Below are 6,450 nucleotides of genomic sequence, written 5' to 3'. Positions count from 1 at the left end.
ACATCCACATTTTTGGGAAATACTTTGAAAGATCCAAAATCAATAGACCGAAAAATTGTTGTGATTCTGCAACATATTATACAACAAATATATTCCCACCATTAACTTAATAATAGTTGTAAATAATAATAATCGAACTGAACAAATAAATATAGTTGGCGATTAAGATACAAAAGAATGAACATGTAAAACAACTTGCTTGTAAAGGTGTGTAGGCTACCTACACATTAGTCATGTCCTCTTTTCTCTAGTTCTTATCCTTGCTCACCACCTCATCTTTTCCTTTCATGCCACGTGTATGATGAATAAATATTTATCAATATTTTATTTCTATTTCTACTACAAAGTCAATAATTACTGCAACATGCTACATAAAAACTTTCTATTTTTCGGGTAAAATTTGACATCTGTGTAGGTTGTTTACAAAAAATATTTTATTTTTAAAGATTGGGTTATGAAAGACAAATAGTATTTTGACCAATTGACGACATAGTCACTAGCAGCAACTTCTGGTTCTGCCATTACTACATATGGAAATTGGGTCCCACATCTAGGGCAAACCTTTTCCATCTTAATTAATATTAATATACTAAATATAGATTAATATAATCAAAATAAAATAAATATCTGCAACAGAATAAAATGAAATTAAAGAAAATTTGTAATGGAAAAGTGATAAGACATTCGATAAACTTAAAACCAAATACATGGAACAAACTCCATTGACTGCTCTTTATGTTGCACAATTATAATATAAACAATTTATAATGTTTGTCAACGTTTCTTACGTTTTGGTCAAGGGATAGATGAGGGTTTTATTGGTAAACATTGTACCAGAACATTAGAGAAAACGATTGGTTAGATGTAGAAACCTTTGGACCCTAATCTGTCACCTCCACATTCAAGAGTCGCATTGCTTTCAACCTCAGATTTTATGTATTTTAAAATCTTCTCAAATTGCTCCAGGTCGATCTGAAAATTGTACATGCGTACGTTAAGCCAGGCTTGTCGGTTTAATCCATTAGTCATTCTATACAGATTAAGTGTCACACCCCGAAAACCAAAGGCGGAAACATTTCCAAGGTTGACTCCACGTTGAGTATCAAATCCAATGCACATAGTAAGCAAAGTAGACAACCATTACATTACATATATAAAAATTTACATTTGTTTCAAAAGTAAATTGTACAAGTGTGATACATAGTATATATGAACAAAATGAGACGAGTCTTCTACGCACTCCGTCTTCGCCAAAATAGATCGTCGGGTACCTGTCTAATGCGGACCTGAGAATACAAGCGGTTTGAAAATTAGCATAAAGCTGGTGAGTTCATAAGCGGTTAGTTTTATGAAAATATACGAGTTCCTTTAGTTTCCTGAAAAAGTGGTTATCCAGGAAAATCCCATATTTTCTTAAAAGTTGGTTACCAAATCCAAAATGTAATGTAAAAGATGTAGCAAGAAAACATGATTGTTCTTGTGAATTGTAAAGTTTAGTTATTTAACTTGTTACACTTTTCTGGTTATGTACTACGGTTACTCAGGAAAATCCTATATTTTCCTACATGTGTATGTGTGAACTGTTACTGATTCTGTGTGTACGAACTATTACCGGTTCCGATTATGTTAAATGTTATCCCCAGGAAAACCCCATGTTTTCCTGAATGTGTGTGTGTATTGTTACCAATTCTGTGTGTGCTAACTGTTACGGATTCAAATTATGTTCAATGTTATCCCCAGGAAAACCCCATGTTTTCCTGATTGTGTGTGTGTCTCCTGAAAGTCCGATTATCCTTAAACGTACATTAGTTTTATTACGTACATAAAACTAATAATACATGTAAAGCGTTAATAATCTTGATTGCGAGTCCTTAACCATACTCAGACTAGATATGACTCGGGACAGGGCTAGTATACTTTATATGACTTTCGTCACCCTTGAACCTTTTGGTTCGGTTGTAGCTAGCAGCCAGGTGCGGGATTGTCAGTCCCGTATAGATCTATACACTCAAGTCACGTTCTCCCTCCTGGAGATTCTGGTTACAGGGTTTGACCTCCACTCTCTCGTGCCAAGGAAGTGTTACAGAGGACGTGTCTCCAATCTTTTAAGATTACCTTTACTTCTCGCCTAGGGAAATAGTATCTATGACCAACTAAGTTTTAATGTGCCTGTCCTTTACACTCGAGCCTAGGTGTATTATTAAGGACGTTACAATGTTTTATGTTTTCTAAAGGTGTTTGTCCTTTACACTCGAGCCTAGGGCGTTTTATTACAGACTTTACAAATGTTTTATAATCTCAATCAATATAAGTGTGAACAATCAATTGTAAAGTATACAACATAACAGTATATAATAAGAATTGAAAATCGGTTTGAACAAACAACTCTGCGAGTTAAAACAGTTTGTTAGTAAGTTTTCAATTCTTAAAAGTGTGAGAATTATGAAACCATTTAAATGAAATAGTGTATTTAAGTACAAGATATTCTTGTACTTTTTCTTGTATTCCCCCTGAAAACATTTAAAAACCATTGAAAAAGGGTAGGGGTATGAACTCACCAGACGAGAAATTGTGACGTTCCGGATGCTAAGTGTCGAATCGAGGCTTGATAACACGCGAGATTCCTATGTAATATGAAATGGTATACAAATATATCTAATTAGATTCATAAACTCTAATTAGATATGATATTACACTCCAATAAACGAAAACACCTCAAAACGAGTGTTTGGAGTGACCCGGGTGACATCTACGGACGTGTATTGATGCGTGGGACTTGGGACTTGGAACAATTTTACCTAAGGCATGGGAGTAAATTAAATCACCAAATGACATTATTTAAGGGAGTTTACAGCCCTAAACAAGGAGTTTACGGTCGTAAACTGATGATTTAATGGTCTTAGCTTAATCATATGTGATTCCTACTACTTTTCCAAGCCTAGGTATGAATTTAGGGTACCATTTGACATGTATAAAGGAGTTTACGACCCATGAATATGTTCTTGGGGGTGTCTTGGCCGTAAACACGTAATTGGAGGGTGTTTGGCATGTTTAAGGTCCTTAAACTATTTTTAGATGATTCTAGGATTTATTCCAAGACTATTGGTGTGTTTATATGGCTTTATAACACAAGAAAAAGAGTTTACTCCCCATGAATGAGGAGTTTATGGCCCAAGATTGTTCTTGGGCAGTAAACTCATGTTTACCCTTCAAAAACCATGTTTAAGGCATTCCAAGTCCATTCCATGAAGTCATCTAGCCATATCTAAGGTCTACTTGTGGTTTGGAAGGGTTTTGATGCTCAAAAATCCCATTTAAATGAGTTTATGGCCTAGGACAGTTCTAGGGCCGTAAACCCATGATAATGGTCCTAATCCGTGGTTTAAACTCGAATTTGAAGGCTAGAGGGGTTGTATAACAAGTTAGGGAAGTTACCTCAAAGATTTGAAGCCTTAAATTGATGATTTGGACCCTTAAACCTGGATTTAGGAGAGAGGTTAGAGAGAGAGTAGTGAGATGAAGCAAAAGCTTCAAATGGAAGCTTAGAACACTTTAAATAGTGTTCGGGATTTGGACACAGAGGAATTCTACCCGATACCGGCGTTAGACGGGGCATTTGGTCGCACCCGATTAAGTTGCCGTAACTCGATGTGGTTGATTCTAGAAATGTTCCGATCACTAATATGAGATGATAGAATGAGTTCTAAAGGCATTAGGACACCCATTAAGTCATAATATAAAATACATATTAATGACTTAATTAAATGACATAATTGGAAACGAAATTGGAAACGGCGATTGGATTATCGAAATGAGTTACGAAAAGGGTTACAAGCAGTGATACAAATTTCGGATTGTTACATTAAGTAAAAAAGAAACATTCATATATCAACTGCTAACCCATTAAGTCCAAAAAAACAACCCGGAAAGCAAATACCTGAGGGCCTTGTTCAATACCCTTTTGGAAAGGATCACCAACAGTGTGTCTTTGAGCGCGTGCTCTTGATTTCTCTATAAACTCATCGTATACGTGCTCATGAACAAAGGAATTTGAACCAGCACAACAACATTCACCCTATATATTAAAATAATTAGCTCATTCATTTTGAGATCAAAAAGATAGAAAATTTTAAATTTTAAAAGTACAAACTTGATTGAAAAAGAGGGCAAAGTGAGCTAGTTCAACAACCTTATCAATGTCAGCATCCTCACAAATGATAAAAGGTGATTTCCCTCCAAGCTCTAAAGTACATGGCTTAAGATTGCTTTTTACATCCAATTCTTGCACAATTTTATCGGTTTCAGTTGATCCTGTAAAAGCAATCTGCAAATGAAAGCATTGAATTATCAAATTTGATGCAAATGAGCATAATATAAAAGGATTTAAATATTTTAACACTAATTATTTACCTTATCAACATCTATATGGCTAGTAAGAGCTGCTCCAGCAGTTGGACCGAATCCTGAAACTATATTAAGAACACCAGGAGGAAGACCCGCCTACAGATAAAAGCCAATTTAAATATACTCCAAAAACATAATGTTTTTTTTTCCTATAATCCGTGCTTCCAAAAAACAACAAACAAAAGGTCTAGCTATTTTTCCCATATATAAAATCTTATGGTACCTCATGGAGCAATTATGCAACATAAAGAGCAGTCAATGGAGTTTGTTCAGTTGTTTTTAAAACAATGGAGTTGCCACAAGCACGGGCAGGACCGACTTTCCAAGCAAACATATGAAGAGGAAAGTTCCATGGAATGATCTGTCTAGCAACCCCAATTGCTTCATGCAGATTATGCACTTGGTAAGGCCTGTCTTCTGGAACCGTTAACCCATGGATCTTATCCAAGAATCAGTCCAATCAGTAGAATCCATCATAGGCGAATAATATGTTGCCAAATTCCAAAATCATAAAGAGAAATTGTAGAAAACCTAGAGTATATCATCTTTATCAAACCAAACACAAAACTGCAAATACGTTGAACAGAAACGGGGAAAAAAATAAATAAGAGAAAGATACGTACACCCTAATCTGATTTCGATTCACACTGTCGGCAACTTCATAGTCTAAGCTACTTGAAATCCAAAATTAGAGGTGAGATACCTGGAATTCGGAAGCCGGCCTTCAAACCCCTTTCAAATTCATCGAAACCTAAATAAGAATAAAATGAAATTAGACCCATCCAACCGATGCAAAACTGGAATGAAGCAAAGTGTTGTAATCGAGGAACAATGAAGCGGTGGGGGAAGTGGTGGGTTTCCTGGACTGGTGGCGGAAGCGGCGATGACATGAAGCCTTGGTGGAGCGATGGCGGTGAGGTGCATCGGTATTGGAAGCTGAATCGAGGATGGTGATCGCAGAGAGCTGGAGGCGACGTCCGAGATGGGGGAAGTGGAGGCATGGGGGATGCGACAGACTAACAATATTCGACAGAGGGAACTAAACCTAGTGAAAACGGATTGGGGGGTGACGTAACAGTGAAGAATCAGAATGTGAAATGGTGGTGGAGGCGCTGATGACCCAAATCCAGACGATCTATTCTTTTGAGGAACATCGAAATGGGAATATGACTGGATGAGAAAGGAGGTGGGGGTGGGGGGGGGGGGGGAGATAAGGCAGAAACGATGGGGAAAGGCATGGGAATGACACGTATGAGCTCCATTCTTATCTTCAAAGGGACCAAATTGTTAACACCACAAACTTTAGTGCCAAAAATCTGAACAACCCAAAATATGAAAAGCTACGGGCCATTTTTGCCAAAAAAAAAAAAATAGAATGTTCACTATTCAAAATGGTGCTCATCTTTAATATATATATATATATACAAAATTGATTTGGAGGTTTTTGGTATAACATTTGGTCTAGACATTAGATGGTTATATTATTTATTTAAATTACTGTACACAATTTAAATATTTTAATATTGTTTAATTAAGTCTCAAAAGTATAATGAACGAAAAAAACCTTTTTAGTTGTGTTGGTTTAATTCTAACAACCTTTAATTAGAATTTCAAAAGTTGGAAGATTAAAATTGAGTTTCAATGCATATAACAAAATTTTGGTACAATATTTAGTCAACATTAGATGTTCATATCATTATTTCAACAGACTAAACACTACTTCAATCGTATTTAATTAATAGTCATAAATATCAGTGTAACTAAAAAAGCTACTTAGTTGTACTTGTTAAACTTTAAACAACATTTATTGACACTTTAATAATTTTAGCATTAGTCCAATGATTATTTTATAAATAGTTAAAAGTATGTAAAACCTAAATTCAATTGTAATCCTAATGAAAGTAAAAAATCCATAAACTATTTATATAATAAACTTTATAATTGCATTCCGCGTAATGCACAAAATTCCCTTAATATGGAATAAACATACGAAAATTGTTTCAATTACTCTCTTTTTCTTTGGTTATTCTATGGGAGTCTTGTAAC

At 35.3% G+C, this 6,450-nt stretch overlaps 1 pseudogene across 1 annotated transcript; it reads right to left on the bottom strand.

Moving 5' to 3' along the window:
• Window positions 1-1,118: 1,118 nt before the first annotated feature.
• Window positions 1,119-4,855, bottom strand: LOC145040671 (benzaldehyde dehydrogenase, mitochondrial pseudogene; annotated as a pseudogene). The gene is made up of 5 exons (XR_013679902.1): window positions 4,628-4,855; window positions 4,411-4,500; window positions 3,938-4,324; window positions 2,559-2,624; window positions 1,119-1,286 (listed from the first exon to the last, which is right to left on the bottom strand). The product of XR_013679902.1 is annotated as a benzaldehyde dehydrogenase, mitochondrial pseudogene (transcript).
• Window positions 4,856-6,450: the final 1,595 nt, after the last annotated feature.

Source organism: Lactuca saligna, chromosome 4 (assembly GCF_052625555.1).
Source record: "Lactuca saligna cultivar CGN05327 chromosome 4, ASM5262555v1, whole genome shotgun sequence".
NCBI lineage: Eukaryota > Viridiplantae > Streptophyta > Magnoliopsida > Asterales > Asteraceae > Lactuca > Lactuca saligna.
The sequence above is the reverse complement of the archived record's forward strand: the minus strand, read 5'-3'. Positions and strand labels throughout refer to the sequence as shown.